Source organism: Chelonia mydas, chromosome 5 (genome assembly GCF_015237465.2).
Source record: "Chelonia mydas isolate rCheMyd1 chromosome 5, rCheMyd1.pri.v2, whole genome shotgun sequence".
NCBI lineage: Eukaryota > Metazoa > Chordata > Testudines > Cheloniidae > Chelonia > Chelonia mydas.
The window spans coordinates 38132315-38155245 of NC_051245.2; the positions used below are offsets into that span (position 1 = coordinate 38132315).

Below are 22931 nucleotides of genomic sequence, written 5' to 3' on the forward strand. Positions count from 1 at the left end.
TGTACTGATGTTAAGTTGTTTCAGTCCACTGAAGAGCCCATGATCTTATTAGTAAGAGTAGGGGTCTACTCTGGTGACTGAATATCAAATTTCCCTTACCTCTGCAGTACCACATCTGGAATGCTGATTGGCTGTCGCCATCCACTCAGATGAGCACAGTTCCATGGCGATATCTTTCTATAATACATGAAGTGCTTTTGGGTGAAAGGTGCTGTATAACTATAAAATATTTTAACGGTACATTCCAATTAGATGGGAATCAGTATAGCAGTACAATTGCTGAGGCATCACCTTGGAAACTGACTTAGTTAACGATGATGAAAAGTAATAACTGATGCTTTATTGGGGCAGTATTAGTGTTCACTTTACCTAATACCATGCTGTTTAATGGTGATGAATCTAGGGCTAAACAGATGTCAGATCCTAGCCCTGATTTCTCACTATAGATGTTGCCAAATGAAGATTAAAATGATGGAGGCTAAGAAGGTATTTTCCTTATTGACAAGTGTTTTCTCCTGGTTTTGGGTTTATTTTTCTGTATCTTCCTCTGGTCCTGTCAGAGATGAGATACTGGTCTGATCCACAATAGCAAATCCTTGTCCAGTGTCCATGCCACAACCTTACACAAATCAGCTACATTCTCTACTAGATTCAAGTTCTTAGATTAAAATATGCACATTCAGGTAGTTAAAGGCAACACACACACACTCTACAGCACCTTCAATACTCAAAGAACTCAATTATACCTTTATTATCAGAGATATGTTAGAATTATTCTCTGCAAATTGAATTTACTTCGAGTGTGTAATACTAAATACTAGCAAAAAGAAAAGGAGTACTTGTGGCACCTTAGCGACTAACCAATTTATTTGAGCATGAGCTTTCGTGAGCTACAGCTCACTTCATCGGATGTGAATACAGACTAACACGGCTGTTACTCTGAAAACTAAATACTAGGCGAACCCAATCTGAATCGTGCTAAAATATCCAGTAGTGCTTAACTTGAAGCAGTAATGAGTACAGTTGTGGAACAACCCAATTAATGTTTCCTTGATATGTTGCAGTTAGCCTCAATTAAATATGTACCACCACCAAGGAAATAGCTGTTCAATTTTCTCCATAAGACATTAGGTTTTTAACCTGTCAATACCTGAATAACTCTGTAATGATTAAAGTAGATGTCATTAAATATCTATCTTACTATGTTTCCACACAGTAGCTTAGCTCTTAAACAATTAAAAGATACGTTTCCAGTGGTATCAGAGTATCCTTATTAAAATTTGCTTTAAGCACACAATCTAACACAAAGCCTGAATGACTCTGTGAAACTAACATTGAAGAAATATTATTAATTCATTGTTGGATAGATTATGTGGTAAAACAGCCTGGAATCAAGAGTGAGAGAAATAGAAAATTTTCAAATGCTGTAAGCTCTAAATAAAACACAAGACCACTTTGAGGAGGGGAAACAGTATACAAGTCTGTATTTGATATGTGGCTCATAATTACGGGAAGCTAGTAGAAGGTGCCATGATACCTGTCAATTATCAGCAGGCAGAAAATGCAGAAAACATACATAATTCATCAACATACTGCCCTTTGTTAAACTGACTGATTTAGCTCCATAACAAAACTGCTTATTCAAAAGAAGAAAGTTACATTTTCAAACTAAGCTATTTGAATTTGTTCAGTTATTCAATTGATTCAGAGGTATATGTTTGTGTTGTTAAATGTTAGTAACAATGATTACTGCCATACAGAATTATATGCATGCACACGCATTTGTCGTGTTCTGAGGCAGAAAGACAGTGCTATCAATAATGGAAAAGTTAATCCTTACAATCTTGCACTCTGGAATGATTTCTTTTATGGTAGTTTTTAATGAATTGTAGAGGAATTTAAGTTATTTTAATAAGCAATAAAATGTTCATTTTATTTACTGTTTCATACCTTGCCCATAGCATTTTTAAATTTCATTTTTAAAGTATCAATAATATAAATACACTACACATTTTAAGATTCTGAAAGATTCTAAAGCCTATAGCAGCTTTCAGTGTATTCATCACTTCAACTTGATTTCTGGTACTATCTTGAATTGTCACAGCTTGGGGATAGATGAGTCTTATCTAGATTCTTGCTTTTCTGTAAAAAGGTAGCAGTGGGGTCGGATCAGAGTATAGAAAGTTTTTAAACTTTGCCTAAAAATGCACTCACCTAGTATACTGTGCTTAGCAATACTTATCCTATCTTTTTTAAAAGCATAGCATAGTAGAAATAGAAATTAGGAGTTTGAAGAGACTCTTGTATGAAGAGAAATTAAAAATACTGAGACTAAGAAGACAACATGATACACAGAGAATGAGATAAACTCTCCTATTTAATGTTTCATAATAAAAAAATAAGGGGATATTCAATTAAACTGAGAGGCAACACTTAAAACCCATGAAAGGAAATACATGCTGCATTTAGAAAAAAAAAAAAAAAGGCTGTGGAACTCATGCCTACAAAGGTCACAAAAGCAAAAAGCTGAGTAGGATTTTAATAAAGACTGGACTCAGAGGAGAATATGCAATTATATTAGCAGGATATAGAAGATATAAAACCTCTATGTTACAGGGCCAAAGCCATCCACTAACTGATGGGAGAACTTCCCTTATGGGCAGGCTCCTTGCACTTTCCTATAATGTAACTGGTACTGGTCACTATCACAGACCGAATACTGGGATAAATGGACAACCAGTTGACTCTAGCATGACAGTTCCTATGTTCCCAGGACAGTTATCTTCCTGTAGTGCCACTTTTTTTCAGTAAAGCTCAGTTTCTTATATTGTGGCAATTTTGTAGCGTCCTTGGGGACGAATATTGCTCCATATCCACATTAACAGCTTTCATGTGCATGTAGAGGGACATATATGGTCCTTCGTTTACCAATAGAATCAGTCTAGCTTAAGTCTGAAATCTTTGGCATACAGAAAGCCTGTATTTAATATTAAACTTAAAATTAAAAGAAAAAGGGAAAGTCATTTTTTCTCTATGGCAGTATTTCTTCTCTAATACCAGTATGCCCTAGAAAGAGAAAGGGATGTGTTTAGGTATTTATATCAAATGTAAGGTGGGCTTAGTGCTTTATAGATTAATTATCATGGTCCCTGACTGAAGAACTTCCAGTCTAAACAGATACGAGCCAAAACAAGTAGAGGGAGGGAAGGTGAGGACAAGATTACAACATGCTGTTGCTTAAATTGTTATGCATATCTCTTAATAGGGTAGGTATGGGTTATCTTTTCTTATTGGTTATCTTGCATTGAAATAGGAGTGGGTGAAATGAGACTGGTGGGGAAGAAATTAGTTTTAGGACTAAGTCAGAAGGAAGAAAACCAGGGGGAGAAAGGAGACAGGCTGGACAGGAAAAGGGAGGCTGGGTAGTAAAGAGGTTGGATGGGAAAAAGGAAGAACTGACAACCAACAGCAAAAAAGTCCAGAGATCACTTAAAATTTTAGTAAATCAGATGCTATGCAGAGACTGTACTGTGAAGGTGACCTGAGGGAAAGGGGAAAAGGTGAAATGACAGGCCTGACACTTATCCTCTCATGGACTTATGCTCTTGGGTCTGCTATTGATGAGCACAGGATGTAGGCTCTTCAAGACGATTCAGAAGCTCTTTCACAGGTGGTGCAAGCTCCTGAGTGGAGTGGAAGCTGCTGGATCTGGTCAGGTGCAGAGGGTGACAGGTCCTCTTGCAGCTGTCTGGAGCTGCTACTGAATTCCACAGGGCACTGCTGTACAACTTAGTTTGCATCCTCCATGACTGTCCCATCAGTAGATTTACTGAGTAACACTCCACTCACTTCTAGGGAGTGACTAAAAAAAAAAAAAAGACACGTTTGAGAGGGGAAAAACAAAAAACAAAATCTGATATCTATTTTGTTTTCGAGAGCACTTTATTTAAGTCCCAGTCTTGCAAGCCCTTACTCAGACATGTAGCACCTACTCACATAACAGTCCCATTTACTTCAGTGGAAATACTGTACCCATGTGAGTCAAGACTACTCACATCAGTTGGGGCTGGTAGAAGTAGATGCACCTCTGGCTTCGTCCCCCAAATTTTGTAAACAGCAGGCTTACCTGGCCATAGGTTGTGGTCAGTCTTAACAATAATTCCTGCAGAGTTTAAAGTAGGAAGTCTTGTTTATCAAGGGTTTATCCCATTCTGATACTTTAGGCCATATAAGTAGAAAATGTAAAAAATTGTGCCTTGTGAAGGTTTTGGCACAGTGGTTACAATTATTTCTTGTTTTGTTATTCCCAGCAGCTATTGATTATATCCCAGATTGTGGGTTTTAAACCATGGGCGATGCTGCAAGTGGTGTTCCCCGTGAGTAACTCTGCCTACCGCAGCCAACCTTTTTCCAAGGCTCTCCCAGGCAGCTCAGGCTGCAGCATCAGCTCTGCCCTTATTTCAAATGGACACAACTTGTGCTTTCCTCCACAACTGCTCATTCATGGTCCCATCCTCATCCCACCCCTTTCAGATAGCTAATACACACAGGAAACAGTACCTGTATTTCAGCAGGACTGGCTCTTGAATGGCTGCCAGGTACAATTCCAGTTTACAGGAAAAAGGCATTGTCCTCAAGTTAAGTCCAATGTCATTTCGTATCCTTATGGGAGCGGGATACACTAACATTTTTTTCACTTCTTTCTGATTTATTTTGCTATAGATAAAATTAAAAATGCTGTTGCTCTCATTTGGGTTCAACTGTGTGAATTTTAATCATTTTAATTCTCAAAATGGAGAAGTGGCTGGGCAGACATACACAATTACTCATTTTCGGCTTTGTACTTTCAGTATGGAATCTGGATCCAACTCAGATCTAAATAGTTTAAATATCCTTTTGCTATGTGATGGGAAGTCGAATCTCACTTCAGACCTTGGCCAAATTCACTGCTGTAAGAGGGTACAATTCTGGTAAGTCAGTGAGAGCTGTTCCTACTAACACCAGCAATGAATTTAACCCTTAAAAATTATTCTCCATAAAATCAATATCTGTTTTTAAATCTGGAAGTTGGGTTGGCTGACCCTCAATTAAAATTACATTATTGGCATGCTAAATAATACAAGTGTTCCCATATTTGTACCCAACACAGACACTATTTATCTACCTACAGTAGCAGCAAATATAGTAAGCAGCATAATACAAAGCATGCAGAAGAAATACCTCATTTCTTATATGTAAATGAAGCTGTACACAAACAAACATGCTGCATATACAAACAATGAATATGCTGTATACACAAACGTACAAATAACTGCATTTAGTTCCGATTACTCTATTTCTGGGCCTAAATAAAATGGCCTCAAGGGGAAGGATGTTGTCAGGACTGATTCAAACACATCTGGGACCCAATACAAACACAGTCAGTTGGGGTCCCCTTACAATCATTCATGCTTCCCTCTTGGTGAGGGTTGGGAGGCTTTTTTTTTTTTTTGGAAAAATAAAATATTTCTCTAAACTAGGACAGGATAAGGGTGGCTTTGAGCAGGGGGTTGGACTAGATGACCTCCTGAGGTCCCTTCCAACCCTGATATTCTATGGCCATGGGGAGAGAGGAAGGAGTGCAAGGCCAGGAGAGGGAAGCTGCAGCTGCAGCCTCAAAAAAGGGAAAGAAGGAAGTTCTCTCAAGAGAGGGTAGCTGAATGAAGCCTCTAGTCAGGGGCAGCAGTAAAATACTAACTGGGGTGGGAAAACAGGGTGGAGGGAGAGCTTTTGGGAGTTTAAAGTCCTGCCACCACATTGGAGTTAAATTTGGGATAATTTCCCGGTCTCTGATGGAGTCCCCCTGCCCCCCCCCTCACTTCAGCAAAATCATCCTTGCCAGAGATGTCATCTTACCCCAAGGCACCAAAAATACATCTGAAGGACAAATATTTTTCTTTGGAATGGACCAGATTGTGCGACGGGACAGGTATTTTCTAAAGACTTTACACCAGTTTAACACTATGCTATGTTATCAAAATACCCTTGCTAATTAAATTAAAAGCACTCTTAGCAAAAGTCAGTTTTCTTCAGCCTCCCAGGAGGTGGTGCGTCCCTCTATGTTTATGATTGAGAAAATTCTTTTAAAGAAAAAGACACATGAGTAGATTCCCCACATTGTCTCCTCCATTCCTGAGTACCATACCACTGGGACACAGGGTTTATCATAAAAATAGCCATACTTGGTCAGATCAATGGTCCATCTAGCCCAATATCCTGTCTTCCAATACCACATGCTTGAGAAGAACTGAACAGAATGGGGCAATTATCAAGTCCCCTGTTGTCCAGTCCCAGGATTAGGAAGTGAGAGGCTTAGGGACACCCAAAGCATGGGGTTGCATCCCTGACCACCTTGGCTAATAGACCTCAATAGACCTATCCTTCATGAACTTATCTAATTCTTTTTGAACCCAGTTATACTTTTGGCCTTCATAACATCACCTGGCAATGAGTTCCACAAGTTGACTGTGCATTGTGTGAAGTACTTCCTTCAGTTTATTTTAAACTTGCTGTCTATTAACCTCATTAGGTGAGGACCGTTCTTGTGTTATGTGAAGGGGTAAGTAACTCCTCCCTATTCACTTTCTCCACACCATTTATTTTATAGACCTTTATCTTATCCCCCACCTTAGTCATCTCTCTTCCAAGCTGATAGTCCCAGTCTTTTTAATCTCTCCTCATATGAAAGCTGTTCTATACCTCTAATCATTTTTGTTCCCCTTCTCTTTACCTTTTCCAATTCTAAGATTGTTTTGGGATGGAGCAACCAGAGCAGCATGCAGTATTCAAGGTGGATTTATATACTGGCATTATATGTTCCGTCTTATCAATCCCTTTCCTAATTCTGTTTGCTTTTTTGACTGACACTGCACATTAAGTGGATTTTTCAGAGAACTATCCACAATGACTCCAAGATCCCTTTCTTGAGTGGCAACAGCTAATGTAGACTGCCATCATTTTGTACGTATAGTTGGGATAATGTCTGCCAAAGTGCATTACTTTGCATTTATCAATGTTGAATTTCATATGCCATTTTGTTGCCCGGTCACCCAATTTGATGAGAGCCCTTTATAACTCTTCAGTCAGCTTTGGACTAACTAACTTCAGTAATTTTGTATGATTTGCAAACTTTGCTACCTCACTGTTTGCCCCCTTTTCCCAGATCATTGCTCTTCAACAGATTCATAATTGGTTCCAGGACAGATCCTTGGGGGCCGGGGGGCCCGACCCTGCTATTTACCACTTTCCCCTTACCTCTCTCCATTTTAAAAACTGACCACTTATTCCTACCCTTTGTTTCCTATCTTTTAACCAGTTTCTGATCCATGAGGACCTTTCCTCTGTCCCATGACAGCTTACTTTGCTTCAGAGCCATTGATGGGGGACTTTGTCACAGGGTTTCAGACAGTCCAAGTACACTATCCACTGGATCACTGTTGTCCACATACTTGTTGACAACCTCAAAGAATTCTAATAGACTGGCAAGGCAGGATTTCCCTTTACGAAAGCCATGTTGACTCTTCCCCAACAAATCATGTTCATCTGTGTGTCTGTTCTTTAGTACAGTTTCTACCAATTTTCCTGATACTGAAGTTAGCCTTACCAGCCTGTAATTGCCAGAATCACCTCTGAAGTCTTTTTAAAAAATTGGCATTACATTGGCTATCCGCCAGTCACCTAGTACAGAGGCTGATTTTAAGCAATAGGTTACATACCACAGGTAGTGGTTCTGAAGAAACTCAAATATGAAATTGTAGAACACTTGAGTGAATACTATATAGTCCTGGTGACTTATTTCTATTTATTTTATCAGTTTGTTCCAAAACCTTTTGCTAGTTGGTCTTCATTCTTTTGTGGCCTGCCTAATTATACTTTTACCCTTGATGTGCCAGAGTTTATGCTCCTTTCTGATTTCCTCAGTAGAATTTGACTTCAAAGTTTTAAAGGATGCCTTTTGCCTCTGCCTCTTACTCATGATCGCTTTTTTTTTATCCTCTTACTTTTAGTTTAATTTGAGGAGAAAGGAGCAGTATTCTTAAAATATTCTTAAAAATATTGGCCACCTAATGTTAAGGAAAGGGGGTGGCAGCAGAGGAATCCCTGGTCAAAGATAACATGAAGCTGCCTGGCATAGAGGAAGGCTCAGTATGGGCAGCAGCTAAGCAGAAAAGGACTGACTCCTTCATAACCAGCCAAATGAAATATTCCCGCATACTAGTGCTTCTTCTCACATCTCACTGGGAAAAGGGGGAGAGATACTTAGCTCCAGGTATAGCAAAAGTCTTGACATTGCAGAGGGGCGGGCAGGCAGGCCTGGGCCCATGAGACTTGGTTCTGTTTGCTACACTGACTTATTAGTTGGTGCAGGATGAGAAGAGTAGTGAGTATGGTCAGAAACTTATGCCTCTATGTGGAGGCCTCTGAGTAGTGGTTCTGGAGCTTGTCTGAACCAGCCTTGAATTTATTTATTTTTAAAAAAGGAGTTGTAGAACACTTATTGTTGGGAACTAGTTTAAAGGAGTGCACAATTATGTATGAAATTTAAAATAAGTTGGGAAACCATTTAATGCTCTTCTAGTACATGTAGGTCCTACAGGCAAATTGCATAACACTATTCAACCAAATTACCATTCTTAAATTAGTTCCAGCTTTGTAGAGTTGCACCAAGGACTGTATCTGAAGATTCATTTCCCACAGCACATGACGACTGGCACCTTGGCATTACACAGCATTCTGGCACTTGATCTACTGCAGTGAGTGTGACAGCAAATAATTTACCATAAAACATTTTCCAAAATATTGCCACAGATTACCTGAATTGTATGGACATCAACCACCAATCTGTCTTTACCACCTTACAAGTAAAGAATGTGCATCTGGGCTTAAAGATAAACATAGATATCACCAAAAAAAAATTCTTATTGGCAATGCTGATCTCACTCAGACGCTTCCCAACTTCTTACATTTGATACATAGTTTCACATTCCTTCCCATAAGTTCCCAACACTACAATGTTAAACAATTCATTTTGCACAGATCATTCAGGACTGGTTCAGACAGACTCCAGAGCCATCAGGGAGAAGGTACTGCCCTGTTGCCAGTGTGATTCTGGCCCCAAGCAGCAAAGAGGCTGGAAAACCCACTGTAATGAATCTGTGGATCTAGGCACAGGAAGGAAATTTTCAGGTAACTACAAAAGGCCTTTTTCCCCTAGTTTTCAATACACAGATGGAGGGAATTGGGATGCTGCACATAGTAGTAAAATATTACTATTAGTTATCTTAGTGCCTTTGATACTGAAGGATTGCAAAACACTTTACAAACAAATCCCAGTTCTATGAAGTGCTGAGTGCCCTCTGCTCCTACTGATCTATCAAGGGGAGAACACTGGACACCTCAAAGGATCAGGGCCTAAAACCATGTTTCCCTCCCACATGAAAAGGTGCAGAAAGGCAATTCTTTCCTTAAGCAATATGCAAATTAGAGTACTGCTCATCTGATACACTATTCCCTCTTCTGGGAAGCCTATATCCAGCATGGGCCCCAGTACACTGGCATTTGTCATTAACCCAGAGGGATTCCTGGTGAGAAACAATCAGGACCTATGCAGAGATGGTGGTAACATCCTACATAACTGCCTTTCTTTGTGCACCTTCACAGAAAGGTTTTCTGCCATTTTGCTTTCCTGGGAGAGAAGGATAGGGCACTATCTGTGTAAACTAATTACTTTAACTACACTTGAGGTGCAATAGCACAATGGTTTAGCATCCACAGATAGGAGATAAGCAATGCAGTGTAGTAGTGATTGTCATCTCTAGTCCTAACTCATAGGAAGAAGTAATTCTACCAACAGGCTGGTGTGCTGGTTTGAAATGTTGATTGAAAGCAACATGAAACAGTCACTGTATTCAGCATCTGTTCATGAGGCACAACTTGAAATCTAGTCAACTTCTAAAAGTTTTAAGTAGTTCTAAGCTTGCCCAGGTTTCCCTAATAACTTGTGTAGTTTATTTCATTCTAACATGTTTCTCTCTTTGTTGCATGCAGGACCCACATAGAAGGGGAAAACTAACTTCAGGGGAAACAGTGAAATTAGACATTAACAAAGTGCTGTATAATTAACAAATACTAATTAGGAAATATTTCTATTCAGTGTTACTTGCTACAGCCTGTAAGATTGTCACACAAAAGCATGTGTTTAAGTTGACTGTTTCCCCTTTAAAAAAAGGGGATTTGTAGATAGCATATTCATTTATGTCTATTACCCATAGCTTTCCAGTAATTCTCTTAGACCGTAACTTCTCATGTCAGGGAGTTACCCTTGTGCTTAGCTCATGTCTGCAGAAAAGAACTAATCCCTTCAGCTTTTTAAATCAATTATACATCAATATTTTTGTTGAGAAAATCAATTTTTATTCTGAATGTTTGCATTATAGCTGTGGATGAAGATTAGTAGTATTTTGTTACACCCAAACACTGTATTTGTCATGCTGCCCACCAGTGGTATCTGACTACCTCACAAAATCAGGACCCAAATTCTATATAAATATTTACCTTCTTACACCTCTGCTCAGCAAGATGTGAACTGTGTAAACAAAAGACTTGTGGTGTTACTATTGGAAGACTAGGTTGAAGAAAGGCAGTTTTAGTCCCTTCAGAGAAAGCAAAATGGTAAGCTTTATGGTCATCCTGATCTCTCCTTAAAAAAAGAACTCCATATTCTCTCGCTACTTGCTGTCCTGTACACATGAGTTTCACTCTTACACTATATATGGAACTGCTAGTGGCACGTCATGATATAAGTGTTGCCATGGTTATAATCCCTCTTTTCTAAATAGTATCAAATGAAACCACATTGGATGGCAGTAATGCAGTTTAGACATATCCCACAGTTCTTTTAAAATGATTCTCCGTTTCTTTTAAGTGTTGGTAATAAGTCACCACAGGTTGCAGTTTCAATATTGGTAGTTTGTAAATGAGAACTCCATTCCTTTTAGAAAATGCTCCACCTGAGCAGGCGCTAGCTTTCTGTTTTCTACAGAGTTCATCAAAGATAACACAAGAGACTGCAAACCAGTGGGGAGGATCCCCATTTTCCCTTTCAGCAGCTGAGGTGGCTGACACACAGCTATTGCTACAGCATCATTTGTCTGGGGTGGGGTGGGCTGGAGTGTAAGGAACTGACTTCTTTGAGCATAAGACCAGTTCTAGGAGGAGGATTTTCCAGATATTAGAACTAATTTAGGGTGGACCCTCATTCTCTTGTAGTAAGTGCCATGTGCAGTGGAAAAGGTTTGGCTTTATGTACTAAACTGTACTTCCACCCTTGCTGGCCTCTTGTCATCCTCTTCCTCTGTTCTTCCACTCCTCCTTTGCCATTCCCTGCATAAAAACCAAAGGGACAAAAATTTACTCACCTATAGTCAGTAGGAAGGAGAGAGCCAATAAGTGCTGGAGAATAAGGATTTAAAAAAAAATAAAGTGTCTAGCACTTGTTTGCAAAGAACTGTCCAGCTAGGGGCAGGGTACAAGCCCGTGCAGTGTGGTCCTTCAGTTTGAACACAGGGAGCTCTAGTTCCTGTACTGATGCTCAGAGCTCTGGTGAAGTACAGCAGAGTGAAAACTGGCCAGTGTCTTCCCAGGTGTCTCTGCTGCTATTCAGAACCACCTGGGCAACACTGAAGCCATAAAGAATCAAGTCACCTTCATGCTACTGTTTGTCATCAGCAGACTGAGAGGAACCACAAAATAGCAAGGACCCTCCGCCCTTTAGCAGCCAGCAAGAGTCTGTTAACCCAGCGGACAGTTCCATTTGCTTGGGATAGGATAAACTGGCTTCACTGCACTTCTGTCTTCCTGCCATACAGAGCCCTCTGCTGGGGTTCAAGCAGCTGGACTGCCTGTTGGGTTAAGTACTGGGAAAACCCCTGCTGCAACCCCTACCTCTCCAGTGGGTAAAGGGAACGCCCTCTTACTGCCCCTGATTCCCAAGGGAGGAGGGCCCCTGCTGTTGCCTTTCTGGGATGAGAAGGGAACCTCTTGCCACTATCGCTTCCAGGGGGGAATAGAGCAGGGCCACATCATGGTGTGGCTAGAGCCCTAGATTGCCTTTACAAAACTCTGGCAGCCAGGTTTGTGGTGAGCAACAGAACAAGAATGCTCCTTTCCATCAGGTCAGACTTCAGATGCTGACTAGTCACAGGCTGGTATGAAAGATAAGAGCCCTGAAGGAAGCTCCAGGGAGAGTGCTATCATAGGAATCCCCACTACTTTCCCAGTAGCTCAGAGAAGGCTAGTTTCTCACACCTGGCACTGCTGCTAACTATCTTCCTGTTCCCCAACTTCTGTATACGGCTAGTAGGTTTAGTCTTCTAGCTCTGAAGTATCTGGCAAAGTTTCCAAGGTCCTATGTGGGGGGAGGAAATGGTGGACCTGAGCCACTGATAGGATAAGCTAGAAAAGTACAATGTTGAGAACTGTGCAGAGAAGATGACAGTTTATGGTAGAAAACATTGTACAGGAAGGTCGGGTGGGCGAGAAGAGCAGGAAACACACACTGAAGATTTGCAGTCCAACCAGAACTTAGTTCTGCAGGAAATGTTTGTAAGGCTCTTTGAACATTTGTGAATTAGATCTTAATGAAAGGAAGGGGTTAAAGTTGAAATGGACTTTTAGAAAACCTACCTCCAGCACATGTTCAGACTCATATTCACTGACTTCCTCTGTTTGCAACATAAGGACATCTTTGTGCAAGTCCCAGAAAAACTGACCCTTCATTTCTCTCCCCACTTCGCTTTCCCCCCACCCTCTGTCTCCTAGGTCACAGCCTGTAAAGATGGACCAGTGTCCAAAAACATACCCTGTGACAAACGGCAGGAACACCAGCTGCTTAATTCAAGTTCAGCTTTCCCCTCCCAGTGTACAGATGTTTTGACTGGGTTTGCAGCGGTGTTGGAAAGAGCATAGAACCTGTACATTTTAGGATAAGGGTGAAGTGGGAAGTTTCCCCATTGTTTTCTGGTTAATTAAGCTACTTTCTTGTAAATACTGCCTGCTAAACCTCTATAAGTCTTGAGGCAGAAGCTTGCTGGGGAGCAAGAACGGGACTTGTTATGGTGGACCCATTCCACCAGCACACACATTTTCACTGTGAGGAAAAATCTATCTATAAATATTGTATATTTAGAAAGGTTCCAATAGCCTTAATACTTTACTAATGTTATTTATAAAGTTGATTTTTCTCCCCACCCCCAATGCTTCATTTAACTAACATTTTGTCCATGTCAGTTGCTTTCTTCTCCTCCTTCTCTGCCACAGTGGAATAGTTGGGCAGGCAGATGACTTTTGTGGCTGATGTTACTTGTTTAAAGCTTGCATGCCCTTCAGATGCACCAAGTTTCCTGCCAAGAATAAATATGCTGCTTACCACAGCACAACAGCTATTGGGTGGGGTATAATGCAAGGAAGCCTAAAGGGATGATGTAGCTATTTCGGGGGAGGAAGCTGGGGATTATAAAAGTAGTTTCCTTTTGGGGGAAAAGAGTTAATATAGACAGAATATCACAAGAAGCTAGTCAGTTAGTTTTTAGTCAAGTATTGCCATAGACTGCCATTAAGATAAACAGTTTATTTGAGCTTCATGTAACAAAATGTCTTTAGAAAAAAGACATTAGATTTTACAGCTTTCTGTACACAGTATATTCTGAAGAGTAAGTTTCTATACTGGTACTCCCTAGAGACTGGAGGAGGGAGACAGCTCATGAACTGGACTAATAAGATGCAAACTTGCACTGATTACACGGTCACATGTTTCATGAAGAATAGCTGACAGGAATAAGATTAAGCTTTGAGGAAGCTTTTTAGTATTTCACAAGTATACTATCACAACTGAAACTGCTTGAAGCTATTAATATATTTAAAGAGAAAAAATACCTGGGAGGAAAGATAATACACTTAAAAGATATAGAAATTCTTGTAACAAATATCAAACTTTTCCATATTGGTACTAGGAAAGCAAAACGTTTCATCAATTCTTATTTTTAAACAAAAATAAGATTGTTTTGGCTTTAAGTAGGGTGTGTAATATTTTCAAGTACATCTATTGGAAAAGTCAAAACAAGTTTACAGTTTAAGTTACATCCAGTTTCCTGCCAAGTATAGAACTTCTGCAAATGTTCAGAGAACAAATTAAAAAACTCTAATAGAAGTTAGAATACAGAAATGTGACTAAACCAAGAATTTTAGTTTCTCAAACAGATCTAACATTCAGGTGATACTTCCAATATGTACAGCTTCCTGATTTCATTGCACATGTTCATTTTACCTGTATTTAACAATTACTTTTTTTCTTTCCTACAGTAAAAGCAGCAGTAGTGAACTAGGTTACCCCACCAGGGCAACCTAACATGACTAGGCTGCTTATAAGGAAGCAGTTATACCTGCTCATGGTCCATTCTCAGTAGTTGTAAACTCAGTGCACTAGTTTACTGTGGGGGAGAATACACAGTATCATGGATTCACACGACTATGAATCACTGGTATCTTCACTACAATCCAAGAGCCAGTCTTACTCAGAATTACCCCTATGGAGTTATTTAAAGTAGTTAAAAGGCAAAGATATGGCAATGTCATCAGGAAAACATGGCTCAAATTAGAGAGAAATCTCAAAATATTCTGAATGTTTCTGGAAAGCTCTGAAAGATCAAAAAAGCATGTTTAGTATTCTAAATTTCTATTCCCAATAGTTGTACAGATTAACTTCTGACTCAGGTTCATTTCTTGTTGGCCTCATCCTATAATTCAATTAAAGTAACAAGCCATATTTTGAGAGCTGATTCAGTGTTGCCTGTTTTTTCACTTTTGAAGAGAAACTTTGAACTTTAGAAACTATTGGTAACACTTATCCAAAAGAATATCTGGTTTAATTTAAGACTAGTAGGAGGCAAAGCTTCTCTATTTTCAACTCTTCAAATGAGTTATAACCATCTACTTTAGAAGATCATATGCTGTATAAAACTTGACAAATATGCACATGCTCATTTTAAAACCCAAGAAAACATATTCAGTTCAATATCAGACCTGAACCCCCTTAGTTTCTAATTTCTTAGAGAAACATTTTCTATTGCCATACAGATACAGTTAAGAGACCAACAAGGGATCTTAAGAAAAATACTCATTAGACAAGGTGGATGATATCGTTTATTGGACCAATCACTGTTCTTGAAAGAAGCTTTCAAGCTACATAGAGCTCTCTTCAGGTCTATTGGTTTTCCCTGTATGAGAATGGCCACCTCTAAGAAGTTGCAGAGAACTCAGTACTTGTGGACTTAGGTTATATCTACACTACAGCCTATGATGGCCTAACTTATGTTGCTATGGGGTATGAATAAGCCACCCCCCTGAGCGACATAAGTTACGCTGACATAAGCGCTCATGTGCTCTTATGTCGGCAGGAAAGCTGCTCCCGCCAACACAGCTTCTGCCGTTCATGGAAGTAGTTTGATTTTTTTTTTTTTATGCTGAAGGGACAGCTCTCTGTCAGCACAGAGTGTCTTCACCAGATGTGCTGTAAGGTGCATCAGTACTGCTGCCGTGCTGTACATGTAGACATGGCCTTAGTCTTGCCACTTGAGATGAGAACAGCAATTCCAGCACTGTTTTCTAGAGCAGAGGTTCTCAAACTTTCATGTTATGGATCACTTCTGAAGACAGATCTTTCCCTGGATACCGCCCCTCCCAATTCCACACCTTCCTTGTATCCAGCATGGTGATTCGGTACATGAAAAATTAAAGGGAGAAGATAAAAATAAACTTGTTTTAATGTTAGATGCAGCTGCTTAGTTATATTTTTGGTCTGAATGTAGGATTTGCATATCAGTCCCAAGTCTGCCCTTTATTGGTTTTGGTCCTTATTGTTCTAATCTTTCCAGGTCACTTTGCAGTTTGGTTCTGGCCTCCTGAGTGTTTTTTACATCCTCCAGTTTTGGTATTCTCAACAATTTGTGGTTAAACATATGCCAAAGACCTTGTCTACACTACAGGGGAAATTCGATCTAAGCTACACAATTGGAGTTACGTGAATAGCGTAACTCAAATTGATGTAGCTTAGATCTACTTACTGTGGGGGTCCACACTATGCAATGTTGTCGGGAGATGCTCTCCCATCAACTCCCCCTACTCTTTTTGATCTGGTGGAGTACAGGAGTTGAAGGGAAAGCGATCCGTGGTCAATTTAGTGTGTCTTCACTAGACCCACTAACTCGACCACTGCTGCATCGATAGTCGCTCATCGATCCCTCGGTTAGTGTAGACAAGCCCACAGAAAGCAGTTTTAATGTGCTAGCTTAATTTAAAAAAAAGCCTTGGGAATTTAGTCATGGATTGCGCTACAGCTAGTAGGAAGTGACACTATTTGAAGACTATAAAGATGCTTCAACACTGACAGAACACAGTTTTAATGGTACCTTGAGTTGCTATGAAGATGAATAACCTTACCAAAAGTTAGTTAAGCTGGACTTAAACTTGCTGCTGCCCTATATCATGTTTTTCTCCCCATATCTTTTTGGAATATGGGCCTTCTAAAACTTGAACTCAAACAAAAATGCCCCAGGAAATGCTCAGTTAAGGTCTCCCCACATATCCTCAAAAATGTTTGTTAGAAGAAAAAACAAACCTCAAACTTACAAATGCACAGTTAAGGTTCTACAAACAATACAACTGTAATCTCTTGACCCAAAGACAGTAGTTACTTCTAGTGAGGGTTAAATGATTTCATGGAGCAATACTACCAAGGCCGAAGAATTGCATGCTTAGGGGGCAGATTGTAGCTGTAAAGCCACCAGCTGCAATGGGAATGGTACACAGATTCACCACCCCAGAGAAAGGAATTGTACCTGCTGCCTCAGGCACAATGTCAGGAGAACAGCTGCTGCTACATCCTTTTAAGAGGTGTGGCATGTGCTCTGTGCGCCTTCCCTCCCCTCCCAGTAAAGAAAAGAAATGCATGTCTAAGGCAGCAACATATGTAGCTATTTCTGGACATAATGAAAAATGGCTATTCCTGCTAAGTGGCAGATGGATAGACTCAGACTTTCTCCATTTATTCTTATACTTGTAGGATTTCTTAAATGGGCTTAGGAATTTTTCCAGGTTTAGTTTGAAATAACCTTCATATTTCATTGTTTTTGTTTGAAATAAGAGCATTTCTTGCTGGCACCTTTGTCACTCTTCCGGATTTTGAATCTTCATAGTAGAACTTGTTTATTGGACAATTCCCACCCCCACCCCACTGCCATGAAGAGGGTTATGTTGCAACAGGTAGCTATTATAAAGCAAAGTGGGAATCACTACCAAAGTCAGGGTATCTTGTTTACATGAGTGGGAGCTAAGGAGAATGATGTATTTGACTCTATGACCAGATCACTTAAGGTTTGTTTCAAAAATTTGCAGCATATTAATGTGCCAAGTACCTAATTATATTTCTCACTTTAGCACTATAATTTCTTATTTTAGTGTTTTTTCTGTTTCATTAAACTAGTCTCGCAAGCAGGTACAGATTCTCTCCTGAATTTTATATTGTATCCCAAGACACACAAGCTGGTTATTTTTCAGCTTTTATCTCTACTAAAAGTGTCAAAGCTTTTTAAAAATTATTTGGCAAAATGCTTGTGCTGTCTCCCATAAGACTTTCCTAAAGATTTTCCTCTACAGGTACATTAAAAAGCAATCCATGTCTCCCAGATGTATTTCTTGATGCTCTCAAATAATTTAAGTTTGTTTCTCTTGATTTGAAGATTTGCTGGAGATAGTATTGTGGCTAACAAAATAGAGACATATCATGCTGCTGATTATTAGGCAAATTCCCCATTGGTTTAGGGAGTTCTGCTTGCTCAGATTAAACTGTAGATTTATGCAACTTTTAAGTTTTATTTGAATGAAGATTTTTTTCTTAGTCTGTGATTGCATGTGTTAGCTTTTATTGAATTTTGCATACTTTATGTAATCTTATAAAATGACTCCTCTGATTTAGAAGATAAAAATTCTTAGTCATTGACCTATTAATAAGCCAAGTATACCATTAATGTATAAAGGCAGAGAGATGGGAAGGGAACAGATTGGACAAAAGAGCAACCATCAGGTAGCAACCAGTTCTGCAAGTGTGGAGTTTATAAAATCTACATACAGGACTCTGCAGCTGTGGGATCAGCTGCTTCCAGGTAACAGTTAACTCTTCCTGCCTGGGAAATGGGTACCCTATTAGGAGCAGCTTTTGCCCAGCAGAAAGTACAGCACTTAGCACAAGATCATCATAGCATGACAGGTGAAAGCAGATCCTTCCCCAAAGTGGGCCACAATTACTGGTCTAAAACAGGACGTATCAAACTTACTCTTTGGACAGGGCCAAGTTTCATTTTTGTTGGGCACAAAGTAAACATTTAGGATGACATGCTTTCCTCAAACCTTAGCTGAATGCCCACTGATGTCAAAGCAAAGTTTGCACAGAGATTGAGGGTAGAGTATTATGATCCTTATGGAATAGCTAAGATTTTAGTTCTTTGTTCAATTCCTTGTCACATTCAGCATCACTCAGTGAAAACGGCTTCCTTTTAGGCCCACTGCTATTTTTCTCTTCCTTCCCTATCCTTCTGTTTCTCTACCTCTTCCCTGCCTTTGTTTTTTCTATGCATGTCCCTCTCTATAGTAACTCCCAGTTCTCCACCCAATTTCACTGCTAAAATAAGCAATGAAATAGTTAGTGCTGATACATTTAGACTCCTTAAAATCTCAGCCTACAGTGTTCAGGTTCCCAAATCCCATTAAAATTCCAGGGGGATTGGGCATCTAAATCCCTTAGGTTCCTTTGCTAAAGTGGTGTTAGGCTTCAGCGTTAATATCCAAAAGAGATTAGTGGGAGGCAAGGGGTTCACACCTTTTAGAGTAGTTGATGCATACTGTCTGCACACTCAAGAAGATCACTTTACACTCAGGTCACATTCAGAACGTATATTCTTCATGCCCCTGAGGGCTAGAAACTTTAAAAAAAAAAGCTAAGAATTGAAACATGCCATGCAGGACATATAAATATATTATGCAGGCCTGATTCAATTCATGGGCTCTGTTTAAGTTTAGTCTAAAATTATTTTCTTGAAGTCTTAATATTACTGCCACTATAATTTGTTCTTGCCATGTTAATTTTTCTATGGCTCTACACAGTATCTAAATAGTTTTTTAAATTAAAGCAAGGCTATTTCAAAAGAAATTGAGAAATTGATAATGTACACAAACATTAAGATGATACTTGCATAACCTGATGTCTTCAGGTTTTCCACTGATTTTTTTTTTTAAATGTCAAACACAATCAGGGAGAAAAAAAAAAGTATTTACTAGAGCTGATCGGGAATTTTCAATCAATGTAAAAATGCAGTCTGCAGTGTTCAAATGTCCTTCAGGTAAATCAAAAATTATCAACCCCAAATAAAATATTTTGGTTTGTGGAACCAAACGAATGTTTAATTTTGTTTGCCTGATCTGCCCTGGTATCTTATGCCCCCCCGCCATTCTCCTCTATGTGCAGGATCATGGCTCTTTGATTTAACTGCTGCACTGACTCATGGGAGTGGTAGTCTGACTGGACAGCCTTGCCCCCTACCGGAGAACAGAGACATGAAGCACCTGACCTACAACTCCACTGAGGCAACCCACAGCAGTTCAGACAAATGCTGTTCAATGATTAACTGAGCCAAAATGAAATGTTCCAAGTCAGAAGTGTCCAAATGTTTTGCTTTGATTGAAGATTTCTAAACAATGAATTTCAAAATTAAACTTTTACAGCATTTTGTTCTGTGAAAGAAAAGTTTCAATATTTTGATCCTTTATCCTGATTTGGATCAAAAAGTTGAAATATCAGAATTTTTGATTAGCCCTAGTGTTTACACATCAACATTATGAAAATATTGTACAGTAAACTTCAGATATAGTTCTGCCCTTATTTACACCTGTGCATCCCCAATGAAGTTATCTGAGGCAAGAACAGACTTTGGTCTACTAATTAGATAGCTGATATCTTTCTGCTACTATTTGTGAATAGCAAATTCTGGTTTTTGAGCCTGCTTTTGCACATTCTGGAACAAATGTTATAAAAAAGGTTGTTTGATTTGATTAGAAGATACAGTTTTGAACAGTTTATTTTAACTAACAGTGGAAGATATTTCACTTTGTGCGCTATGGGAATTGCAACATTAACATTACACATTAAACCATTTGCTAAAAATTAACCACAGCAGATGGTTAATACCAGTATTTTTATAGTTCCTTTTCAACACAAGGGCAAACAGAATATTTTAACTGCATTCAATTTACTCACTGTGGGTTGTGGCATCAAGCCTATCACATTGGGGGTGCCAGAGCTTGAGTCCAATGTGGGCTGTATGTGAAGGTTTACAGCCTTAACCTAACCTTAATCAGCACCAGCGTGCATCCAGGATTTTGACAGAAAAATGGTTGCTATCTTGACCTCTTAGGCTAAAAGGGTCATGGAACAATATAGATTTCCATAAGAGTCATCAGGGGAAGAAACCAGAGTGCTCTTCCAAAATGAGATTATTTAAGGCTGCTGTCAAGTCTCTGATTCTACAATATACACCCGTTCTTCAAAATACGATCTGCCTCTTTTCCCAGGAAACCATTTTTGCTCTCTCTTTAGCGGTTTTGAAATTAAAATATCTTAAGTGAGGTTGCAGATGTTCTTTTCTCTATGAAAGAGAAGAAAGCCGTAATCAGACACATCTATCCCCTCCTCACCCCCAAAACCACTCATCCTGCCTAGAATGCTTTAAAGAATTTCTCATATATTACTTGGCTACATGTAACTGCCAGCCCCCCCACAAAAGCCAACCTACAAGTGAGAATTGCTTTAATGTGCAACAGCATGGGGAACAGTTATTTTAGGAGTGACTGATAGGAGGTAGGTCACTTATGTTTGTATTTGCAATATTCATTTCCTGTCCTTATTAGTGGTTTTAAGGAGAACATTCTGTAGGTAACAAATTTTGCTTTGGGAAAAAAGAGAGGCTTTTTCATTCAAGTCTCTTCTATGTTTAGTTTGTGCATTTATACCCACACAACAGTAACACTAGTAAGTGACAGAAGGGACAGATATTAGGCAGCTAGGAGTAGCCTTATGCCCTCTCTCCCCCAAAGAGAAGGGAGGAAGGTCAGGTAAGATCTTACAAGGCACAATACAAGCCTTTTAAAAATTAGACTTGTTTTCAAAAGTTATTTTCTCTGATTTAGAGAAATTTCCCCCTGTTTCCCCTCCCCTTCTTGTACGTGTGCTGCCTCTGTGCTTTGGCCTTCAAGACTGAGGAACACCGAAGGAACTGACCCACAAACAGCATGATACCACAATTTTCCTAATAAATGGGAAACCTTGGAACAGGCCTAAAACTTGGTTTTACAACCAGGCCAGCACGTTCTGGTCCCGTTTGGCTGCTTGTGCGTGTAGCTTTTAAACCATAACATAAGGTAGCCTCGGAAGTTTCATAACCTGGCCACCACGCAGAGACCGTATTAAAAGCGGCCCTGCAGTCCCCGCGCAGGCTAGAAGTGGGGAGGGGAGACAAGGCGCTCACAGGGAGTACTAAGTATCACAACACACGGTTCAGTCTAGTGCTTCCTACAGGAGTAAGAACGCGAGCTGCAGCGAGGAAGCTGGGGCAAAGCACAGCGCCGTCTCAAGCAAGGTAATTAAGTCCAGGACTCTGCCTCAGGCTGGGATTTGCTGCGCATCGCGTAATTAGCACTCGTGCTCTGGCTTCATGCTCCGGCGCTCGGGGAGCACAGCCAGCAGCCACCCTCAGCCGCGTACAATCGGGATTGTTCAGCCTCCGTGCTGACGGAGCAGCCTGTGCCTAGCGCGACCTGGCTTTGGTTCCAGTTGTATTCCCGCCCCCGCGACTCCACATCGAGTCCCATCCGGTGCGCAGAGTAACCGGCGGACAGGAAGAGTCACTCGGCGGACCTCTTCCCACCAGGGGAGCGGCGCGTCCGCCCGCCGGGGACAGCGCCCCTCAGCCCGCCCTGGCTCTGCCCAGCCGCAGCTCGGACGTGGTGTCTGCAGGGCAGCGCTAGAGCCGGGCTCGCTGCCCCAGCGCCGACCCGAGCTCGGCTGCCGGACAGGGACGCGCGGCTCCGTGCGGGACAAACCCGAGCCAGACTGGGCAGGCGGACCCAGCGCGGGACGCTCCCGCTGCCCTAGCGCCTCCGCCGCCCATACGGCACATGGCGTCCAGCCCCGGGGCCTCCGGCTGGCGGGTCCGCACGCGCTGCGGGACCCGGGACCCCTGCACTTACCGGCACTGAGGCTGCCCTTGCTCTGCTGCGGGCGGGCGGAGCTGGCTGCCCCGCACCGGGCAGGCGAGTAGGAGCTATGCCGGCGGGCTGCTACCACCGCTGGGAACCGAGCTGGGGTACGCGCAGGGAAGCCCAGCGACAGCTTCGTTTTCATTACCGTATTTCTCTGCTGCGCTTAGTGCCACTCCTCCCTCCTTCCCGCTCCCTTCGGCTTTCCCAGCGGTGGTGACCGGGTTAAGGCCGCCACGGCTCCGCCCCCACATTCCATTCCCTAGATGGTGTCACCAAGGCGGTGGCGCCTGCCCCACCCCCTTTTCCCACCACGCGCAGCCCCGAAGGGCGTGCCCAGGCTTGCGAGTATATGACATGTCCAGAGGAGGCCCCGCCCTCTTTCAGAATAAGAAGCCCCGCCCAGGCTGCGGTCCCCACCCCCACTGCTAGTTAGACTAGCATACGGCTGCCGGGCCGGGCCCGTTCTATTTATGTTTGTAGGCGCTGATTTGCATAGCCCCGCCCCATGCCGTGGGCGAGGCAGCAGGCAC

At 41.1% G+C, this 22931-nt stretch overlaps 1 protein-coding gene and 1 long non-coding RNA gene across 5 annotated transcripts in view; one reads left to right on the forward strand and one right to left on the reverse strand.

The window, feature by feature from the left end:
• Positions 1–1459: 1459 nt before the first annotated feature.
• Positions 1460–22771, reverse strand: LOC114018357. 4 transcript variants are annotated; one of them, XR_005225949.2, is made up of 4 exons: positions 22390–22771; positions 13311–13439; positions 8668–11421; positions 1460–3862 (listed from the first exon to the last, which is right to left on the reverse strand). It is a non-coding gene; the product is annotated as an uncharacterized LOC114018357 (long non-coding RNA). The 4 variants fall into 4 exon arrangements; XR_005225948.2 differs by lacking the exon at positions 13311–13439 and adding an exon at positions 4561–4716 and having other exon boundaries at positions 10594–11421; positions 22390–22766; XR_005225947.2 differs by lacking the exon at positions 13311–13439 and having other exon boundaries at positions 22390–22770.
• Positions 21657–22931, forward strand: part of ZSWIM6 (zinc finger SWIM-type containing 6) — a 168205-nt gene continuing 166930 nt past the window's right edge. Inside the window, exon 1 of the mRNA XM_037902873.2 lies at positions 21657–21779. The gene's annotated coding sequence lies outside the window, so the exon portion shown is untranslated. The remainder of the gene's footprint in view (positions 21780–22931) is intronic.